Raw genomic sequence first — 10,198 nt, 5'->3', positions numbered from 1 at the left:
AATTGGTTAAGCATCTGATTCTTGATTTCTGTTTGGGTCATGATCTTGGGGTGCTGGGATAAAGTCCTGAGTCAGGCTCTGCACTCAGCACAGAATCTGCTTGTCCCTCTCCCTCTGCTCCTCCCCTTGCTCTACCTCTCCCAAATAAATAAATAAGATCTTAAAAAATAATACGATAAATTTTTTAAAACTGAAAAAATAAATATTAAGTCATTTTGAATAAACCCATTGCATGTTGATATAAATAGCATATTTGTATGAAAAATAATTCTATTTTCCCAAACCAAAAAAAAAAAAAAGTGACATTGTTTTACACTTTTTGCAAATCTCCTCAGTTTCTGGCTTAATAGAAGACAGATGGATTCTCATCTGCTTCTACACTCAATTTGTTAGAATATCACACATCATACAGCCTCTGGAAAATTCCACTGTACACTTGTTAAGAAAATGAAAGTGAAAGTGCAAATGATGTCTTAACGCTATTGTGAAAATAGTTTTGACCTTGTAGCCCCCTGAAAATGGAATTGGGAACCTCTTAGGATCCCAGACCACAATTTGAGAATCATTACCACGTAGGGTTGGTAATTTCACATGATTCAGTCCAATATACAACTACTCCTTCAAGATATTCATTGCCAATAAATCAAATAAATATTTACATCCTTAAATATGGTATGTGTTTCTTCTCAAAAATTGTCTTTTTATGCGTTCAGCAATGTCTGAGTAAGTACAACCTATATATCCAACTTTTACCCAAAAAGATTTCTCAAATCAGAAAAAAATATACCAGTAGCAAAGTGCTAAAGGTAAATGATACATGTGGGAAATGCAGGAAGAATGATGAATATACATATAAAAACATTTTTCACTTTGCCACTCAAAAAGAAACCCACGTAAAGCAACATTGGGTACTATTTTTTAATACTCCAAGTGACAAAATGTTGGGTTTTTTAATTTTAAAACCATGAATCCATCTTTCATCATCACATTTAATGTTAACAAAGCTTTTGGAAAAATGAGCAAAAGCCTGTTGGGGTATGAGCTGGTTCAACCTCACCAAAGGTCGTTTGGCATTTGCCATGCCATTTGTCCCAGGAATTTCACTTCTGAAAATTTATTCTAAGAAGTTTTTTTTAAAGGTTTATTTATCTATTTATTCATGAGAGACACAGAAAGAGAGAGAGGAAGAGACACAGGCAGAAGGAGAAGCAGGCTCCATGCAGGGTGCTGGATGCGGGACTGGATCCCGGGACTCCAGGATCACACCCTGAGTGGAAGGCAGGCAGGCACTCAACTGCTGAGCAACCCAGGCGTCCCCTATGCTAAGAAGTTTAATCATGGATATGCACTAATATTTATGTGACAAATACATAGGAATATATACTTTTATGATCAGTGTTTTTTATCGTATGATATGCACAGAGCTGCATACAGCCAAGAGAAGAGGAACTGTTTTCTGAATTGTTCCAAAGCATCAATCAGCTGGACTACTGAGAGCCCTGCCAGAAGGACTGAGATTGTGACCAGTACATATTCCCTTATGCCTGTTCTGTATTTTCTATATTTTCATTAATGAATAAGTATTACTTTTGTAAAAGGAAAAAAACAGTTATTTTACAAGTTATTAAACAGTTATTTTACAACAGTTATCTTTTTACAAGCGGCCAATAGATGGTAGTTGAAGCGAGGTGATGGGTAAGTACGTGGGTATTAATTGTACTACTCCACTTTTTGTGTTTGAAATTTTCTATAATAAATGTATCTTTTCTGACACCCTTACAGACACAATATTTCATATAGCTTGCTCTTTCTTGAAATGAATCCATGTCTTTCACCATAACTGGAGCTAGTGTCTGAAGAGCCTCTAAAAGATTGACTTCAAAGTCATACAGTAAATACCAGCCTCTGCTCCTTTAACCTGGAATGTTTAAGCAAGGTTAATAGAGAGCTTTCAGACTCCAGAACTTTACCTGAAGTACCCACTTAAAATGTAAGACTGTGAGAGTTTTCAATTTGCAAAAGATTAACAGTTCTTAATTGGTTAAGTTCTGACCTGCAGCAGAAAACTTGTTTCAAAACTAGACACAGAAACTCTCCATTTGCCCCCCTTTTCCCTTTCTTCAAGTAAATAAAATATTCCTTAAATTGACAAGCTGTTTGACAATTATCGAAGGCTAATTTGTCACTTTCTGAAATGTTTGAGATTCAGCCTTTCTACACTAATTGTCCCTCCTGCTTCCATCAGTAGCCATGGAAATGTTTTCCCCCTCTTACCAAATGTATTTATTTATTTGTTTGTTCATCACTGTTCCATCGCTAATTAACTGAAGTCTATTTGAATGAGAATTTCCTTTTCAACCTTGAGTCTGTCAACCTAAGAGAGACCACATCACATTTTATATCTAAGCCCTGGATCCATATATCCAATTTCTCTAAATATCTAACTCCCTTTGGAGGTCTGCTTTCCACTTCTAATCTGCATGTTAAATATTGAGACCTCCTCTTTTTCCCCCAACCTGATCCTCTTCTAGTGTCCCCATCTTAACGAATGGCTCCATTATCCACCCCATGGCTCAGTTGAGTCTTCAGTATCACAGTATTGTTTATTCCCCCTTGACCTCCCCACATTTCCTCTCACCTGCCTCCCAACTATTCTCTCTCACAGCAGCAGAGTTTATTTTTATAAAAGCAAATTGGATCATGTCATCCCTTGCTTAAAATCCTCAAAAGGCTTCTCATGGCTTTTAGAATAAAAACTAAATCCTAAATCCAGTATCTACCAGGTCCAGAATGATCTGGCACTGCTCACCTCTCTAGCCACTCTTAGCTCCTACTGATTCCCCTAAATACCCAGCACCTCCTTCCTGCCTCAGGGACTGCAAATACAATGTTCCCTCTATCCAGAAAACTCTCCCCTCACTCCCTCGCTCCACTCCACTACACTCCTAATTAATTCCCATTAGTCATCTAGAATTAAGCAGCAGCTAACAGTAGCTAATATTTTCAGGGAGCACTTATGTGTTAAGTACTTCTTAGTTAATTAATAATTTAATCCTCAACGCCACTCCAGGAAGGGGATACTATTATTATCATTTCCATTTGACAAACAACAAAAGTGAAGCACAGAAAAGTGAAAAGGCCTAGCCAAGGTCACATAACTCCTAGCTGGCAGAGCCAGGATTCAAAAACAGGCATCTGGTTCCAGAGCCTGTGCCCTTAAATATTACTCTATTACAGTTCTGCCACAATCCAAGAAATCTTTGCTGTAGACCTCAAAATATACCTGTTGAATCAATGGCAAGAAGAAAGGAGGAAAGAGGAAAAAGGGAAAGAAATGTGAAAGAGCTTCTCTGCCTATGCACCTCAAGTTGCACAGTATAGTTGATTTCTGTCTTCTAAGTTTGAGATTTTCTCTTACAATTGGCCAAAAGTTTACTTCCTCAGTTTGACCGTATTTTAAAAATGTTTATTTATTTATTGGAGAGAGAGAGCACAAATGAGTGAGGAGGGAGGGGGACAGAGGGAGAGAATCTCAAGCAGACTCCCTGCTGAGCAGGGAACCCAACTGGGGGCTCCATCCCAGGACCCTGGGATCATGACCTGAGCTAAAGGCAGATGCTTAACTGACTGAGCCACCCTGGTGCCCCGTTTGACACCATTTCTACAGGGAAGATGTTACCCGGAGCACCAAAGGGCATAAGAAACATGGAGTGTATAAGATACTATTATGTAGCAATAAATAATTGGTAGGGATGCATTTAAGTTGAAGGCATTTTTAGTAAATGTTATGAAACTCTTATAGACAATCCAGAGCACTTCTGTATTCTAATGGAGGAATATGCGCCTTGTGATAAAACACAGAAATTATTAGCAGAAAGGTCTGATTCAAAGGTAATGTTTTGGAAGATTTTCAGAGGATCATCCATCAATATTTTATAAAGATCATCAGATCAGCTGGCTAATAGACTGGGATACAAAGATTCATTTTGCTGGAGAATGTGGATTCTAAAAGGTCCATGAAAAGAAAAGGCCCTGGGGGCAGAGAGTATGAAGGTAGGCTGGGTCAGCTGGGAATGACCTGGTGGCCACATGAAATCAGAAGTGCCTGCGGGAGAAAGGAACAGCAGAAGGGGTATGTGGTCAGAGGAGAGAGAGAATGATTTCAGTCCCTTCATTTCTCCCCACATGTCAAGATTAAACTAAAATCTTTCAAAGACATTCTATAGCCTTCTATATATGTTTACTTAGTTTATAGTAGAGAATTGTTTCTGAAATGCTGAAACTTTCCAAACCTTGCTGGATCATTGCAAGATGACGAACACTTTTGGAAAACAACATTTGCTGAGTGCTCCTTCTTCTTTTTTCCTTTAAGATTTTATTTATTTATTTATTTGAGATAGCAAATGAGAGAGAGAGAGAGAGAGAGACCATGAGCAGGGGGTAGGGGAGAAGAAGAGGGAAAAGCAGGCTCTCCACCGATCAGAGAGTCTGATGCGGGGCTTGATCCCAGGACCCTGGGATCATGACCTGTGCTGAAGGCAGACACAACTGACTGAGACACCCAGGTGCCCCTGCTGAGTACTTCTTAAGGCAAGTATCTCGTCTTCATAGTAACGGCCTCCAAGGCAAGACTTGGACACGCTGTATAGTAAGGGAATTGTCTTCACCCAAACTTTATCACTTCGCTTTCTCCCTTCTACTCTTGGTTACCCCCCGCTTACCCCCCAATTCAGTTCAAGTGCAACACAGTGGCAGCAGCGGGGTGACAATTAGTCCCCAAGAGTTACAGAATAGGAGGGAAAGACAGACTGTGATTTATATTCTGCAATTGATAGACTAAGAAGCAAGTCATACGCTAAGTAGTAGAAGTACTCAGTGCTAAGGGAACACTAGGAGGAAAAACTAAGGCAAGGATGAGAATAGAGTTCACAGGAGAGAAAAAACTTGAGACGAAGATTAAAAGAACAATAGAAATTGCCAAATGGTTGGGCTGGTGGGGAGAGGGGGGAAAATGGGTACAGAAGTAAATGCAAGGAAGCTAAGCTTGTTGAAAGGACTGCAACTAGTTCAGCATGACTACAAATTCAGGTGTTGTGGAAGCCTGCTAGGAGATAAGACCAGAGAGGGGTTATCTTGAAATGATGGGCAACTGGGTGATGGGCAGTAAAGAGGGCACGTGATGTGATGAGCACTGTGTGTTTTACACAACTGATGAAATATTGAACATTGCATCTGAAACTGGTGGTATACTAGATAGATGTTGGCTAATTGAATTTAAATTTTAAAAAATAAAATGCTAGGAGGCTATTTAATATCTTAAGTAGAGAGGCTTTACTTGTCAATCAAATTTTTCTTTTAAAAAAATATTTATTTTTAGATAGAAAGAGAGAGCTAAGGAGGAGGGACAGAGGGAGAGAGAGAGAAAGAATCTCCAGCAGACTCCCTGCTGAGTGCAGAGCCCAACAATCGCATGACCATGAGACCACAATCTGAGCTGAAACCAAGAGTCGGATGCTCAACCAACTGATCCACCCAGGTAACACAATCAAATTTTTCTTGATTGCCAATTATCTACCATGTGCCAGATTCTATGCTAGATGCTAGAAATCAAAACAAGATTTTTAAAAGGGGAGAAAAGATTTATAAGAAATAATTCCATAAATATGAGTCATGCTTAAAGGCAGCATGTGTGCGAGGTGCAATAGGGTCATATAAAAAGTGGCTTGTTCTGCCGGCCTCCTTCACAGAGTTCAAGATAAAGCTTGAGCTGTGCTCTGAGGGACAAAAAATTTTCTAGGTGTACAGATAGTGCAAAGGTAGAGGTATGAAAGAGTGTGGCAAGCTCTGGGAATGACCAAGGGGTTAATATGAAAGGACAGAAGGTTAGATGTATAAAAACGGTAGGTGAGGCTGGATAAGTTGATGACAGCCAGTTCATGAAGACCCTGGTGAGTATGCTAAGGGATTTGGACATGATGTATAGGTGACAAGTATATTCATCAGGGTCCTCCAGAAAAACAGAATCAATAGGAGATGATTCGATAGCTAGATATCTGCTAAATAGATAGATAGAAATTGGGTCATGTAATTGTGGGGGCAGGCAATCCAAAAGTCACTGGACAAGCGGACAGGCTAGAGATTCAGGTAAGATTTGATAGATTTGATGTTGTAGTCTTGAGCCTGAAGGCTGAAAACTCAGGCAGAATTTCTTTCTTTTTTTTTTTTTTTTTTTTCAGGCAGAATTTCTATGCTGCAGTCTGGAGGCAGATTCCTTTGAGATTCTTTGGGGGAACCTCAAGCTCTTGCATTTAAGGCCTTCGAATGATAGGATAAAGCCTACCCACATTATAAACTGTTTTACTTCAAATAAAATGGTTCTAAGTGTTAATCACATCTGAACAAATGCTGCATGATACCAGTCCTATAAAGATTCTAAAATAGTGGTATGCCTGGGTGGCTCAGTAGTTGAACGTCTGCCTGCCTTTGGCTCAGGTCGTAATCCCGGGGTCCTGGGATCTAGTCCCACAGCAGGCTCCCTTTGAGGAGCCTGCCTCTCCCTCTGCCTATGTCTCTGCCTGCCTGTGTGTGTGTGTGTGTGTGTGTGTGTGTCTCATGAATAAAAAAAATAAAATATTTTTAAAAAAGAATCTAAGGGCAGCCTGAGTGGCTCTGTGGTTTAGCGCCTGCCTTCAGCCCAGGGCCTGATCCTGGAGACCTGGGATGGAGTCCCACGTCGGGCTCCCTGCATGGAGCCTGCTTCTCCCTATGCCTGTGTCTGTGCCTCTGTGTGTGTGTGTGTGTGTGTGTGTGTCTCATGAATAAATAAATAAATCTTAAAAAAAAAAAGAATCTAAAATAGTCAAACTCATAGAAGCAGAGAATAAAATGCTGATTACCAGGGGCTTGGGAAGGGAGGAAACAAAGCTTCAGGGTACTTGTACTCCTTTAGTCAAAACGTACAAGGTTTCAGTTAGGGAAGATGAATGGGTCCTAGAGATCTACTGCATAGAATAGAGCCTGTAGTTAACAATATTGTAGCATATACTTAAAATTTTGCTAAGAGGGTTCATCTTATAAAAGTTATCACACATTGACAAAAATAAAAAATAAATAAATAGGGATGCTGGGGTGATTTAGTGGTTAAGCGTTTGCCTTCAGCCCAGGGCATGATCCTGGAGACTTGGGATCGAGTCCTGCATCAGGCTCCCTGCATGGAGCCTGCTTCTCCCTCTGCTTCTGCCTGTGTCTCTGCCTCTCTCTCTGAGTCTCTCATGAATAAATAACTAAAATCTTTTAAAAAATAATAATAAATAAAGAGGACAAAAATTTTTTGAGGTGATGGGTATGTTTATGAATAGATTGTGGTGGTAGTTTCACAGGTGTAGACTTCTCTCCAAACTCATCAAGCTATATGCATTAAATATGTATGACTTTTTGTATGCCAATCATACATACTTCATTAAAGTTGTTCAAAAATAAAAATTTAAAAATGTGAATCAAATCTAAAACACCCATAATCTAGCCAAGATAATACATAAAATTAAACATCACAATGGATAAGGATACGGTATATGTATACAATGGACTATTACTCAGCCATAAGAAAGAATGAAATCCAGCCATTTACAACAACATGGATGAACCTAGAGGGTATAATGCTAAGTGAAATAAGTCAGTCAGAGAAAGACAAATACCATATGATTTTAATCATCTGTGGAACTTAAGGGAAAAAACACAAATGGACAAAGAAAAAAAGACATCATGGATGCCTGGGTGGCTCAGCAGTTGAGCGTCTGCCTTCAGCCTAGGGCATGATCCTGGGGGTCCTGGGATCAAGTCCCACATCAGGCTCCTTGCAGAGACCCTGCTTCTCCCTCTGCCTGTGTCTCTGCCTCTCTCTCTCTGTGTCTCTCATGAATAAATAAATAAAATCTTTAAAAAAGAGAGAGAGAGATCAGAAAAACCAAGCTCTTAAATATTTGAGAACAAACTGGTGGTTGCCAGAGAAGAGGTGGGTGGAGGATGGGTGAAACAAGTGAAGGGGATTAGGAGTACATTTATCATAATGAGCACTGAGTAATGTATAGATGTGCTGAATCACTATATTGTACACCTGAAACTAATATAACACTGTATGTTAATTGTATTTGAAGAAAGAAAAGTAAATACCACAATGGGGAAACATGGGCATAGATGATTGGTAGGAGGTTTACATATTTGCTTATGTATCTGGAGATCTGGAAGGAGGAATGGGCTGAATAACTTGGCTTATCGTTATGTATTACTGGCTAAACATTATTATTTTAATAAAAATAACTCCTTTAAAACATTTTTATAGAACCATGGCTATGACAAAGTTTCTACTTTGCCAAAAAGTTAAATGTCCTTGGGTCTGTTCCTGACATATAAATTCAGAAAAGTGACAAATGGAACTCAAGGTGCCCTTCAAAATTAAATTTGTAATATTGTATGTCTACTTTCTTTTTTGTTATTGTTGTTGTTGTATGTCTACTTTCTAACAGAACTTTATTCCCTTTAAAATACTATAGGTGGTAAAAAAAAAAAATACTATAGGTGGTGAGACTCCCCTTCCAATTCAGCATTTTTCATGGGGGTTAGAGAAGTTTTGAGTTACACTCTATCTCATACCTATAGACAAAGAATTTTATCCAGAAATTTGCAGATTTTCAGCTGTGGAATCTAATATGTTCCTAATGATTGTGTAAGCAACTATTACGTAACCTTCAAGTGAGACTATTTGTGAACTGATCATTTTCCTGCCCAGCCCTCATAGACTGTAGTTTTTTGGAGTGTGTTTCCTGTTTTTACCCACATTCCACTATCCAAATCTGTCTTCTAAATTATGCTTTCAGTTAGGCATTGGCCAGGGGTGGATGACTTCACAGAGGATAGCCAACCAAAGAAACATTCTTTCTCCAACATCATAGACTTTTCTACACAAGGTGCTGCTTTGGAAAAACTGTTGTCATCTGAGAGACTTTTGTTGTGTACAGAGACTTTTTTTTCACAATTTATTTTGCTTTTATTAAATTCATTTTGAGGTTGCTGAAATTTATCTTGTTTGTATTAAATTAGTTTTGATTTTTGAAAAAAATTATTTCATTTAAATTCAATTAATTAACATTAATGCATTATAGGTTTCAGAGGTAGGAGTCAATGATTCATCACTCTTACATAATACCTGGGGATCACTATATCATGTGCCCTCCTTAATGTCCATCACCCAGTTACCCCTTGCCCCCACTCCTCTTGTGTACCAGAGACTTTCAACATCAGGGCATGTGGCTGAAGGATGGAAGTTCAGGTAGAAATTAAAACAAGCAAGAAGGCACTCAGTGAGAAACACAGAGCTCTGTAGGCCATTGCTCCTAGAATATTATAATATTTGTGTTCACTTGCTACTGTATGACTTACAAAGCAACAATCGCTGAGGTGCACCAGGACACAGGCTCCATGCTGGGACATTAGCCCACCCTGGATGCAGGGTCTCCAACCAGATCTGACTCTGAAATCTGGTGCTCTCTCCTTGACCTCAATGCCCAGTCTTCATGTACAGCATTGGCTTCTGGACTAACCCAGGAATATTTAGCTTGTATCAGCATTCCTCTAGGAACTTGCCCATCATAAATTGAATAAATTGGTTATAAGCAAAAATAAAACAAAACAAACCCTAGGGAGCTTTAACACTTTTCCCCTCTTGCATCCCTGTGTTCTCCCCTAGTAGGAGGGAGTTCACATATTCAGATCCTTTCATGCTACCTCTCACCTGCCCGAACCCTCCTTCTGAAACCTTGGCTCTCAGAACACTCCCATCTTCCTATCTTTACCTTTAAAATCCTATCAAAATTTACCCACCCAGTGTTTAATCATCTCTTGTTAGTAGAAGGCTGTCTGATGTCGGATAATAGCCTAATCCTAGGAGAAGTTTTTCTCAGGGATGTAACATTTTCATATGAAGGACTGCTCTTTCATGATGGCATTTCAGATATCATGAGAAGTCAAAGGAAGAGATTTGGAGACAGATTAAAAACAACCTGTCAGGGGATCCCTGGGTGGCGCAGCGGTTTGGCGCCTGCCTTTGGCCCAGGGCGCGATCCTGCATCGGGCTCCTGGTGCATGGAGCCTGCTTCTTCCTCCGCCTGTGTCTCTGCCTCTCTCTCTCTCTCTCTGTGACTAT

The sequence above is a fragment of the Vulpes lagopus genome, chromosome 2 (genome assembly GCF_018345385.1).
Source record: "Vulpes lagopus strain Blue_001 chromosome 2, ASM1834538v1, whole genome shotgun sequence".
In the NCBI taxonomy this organism is placed as follows: Eukaryota; Metazoa; Chordata; class Mammalia; order Carnivora; family Canidae; genus Vulpes; species Vulpes lagopus.
The sequence above is the reverse complement of the archived record's forward strand: the minus strand, read 5'-3'. Positions refer to the sequence as shown.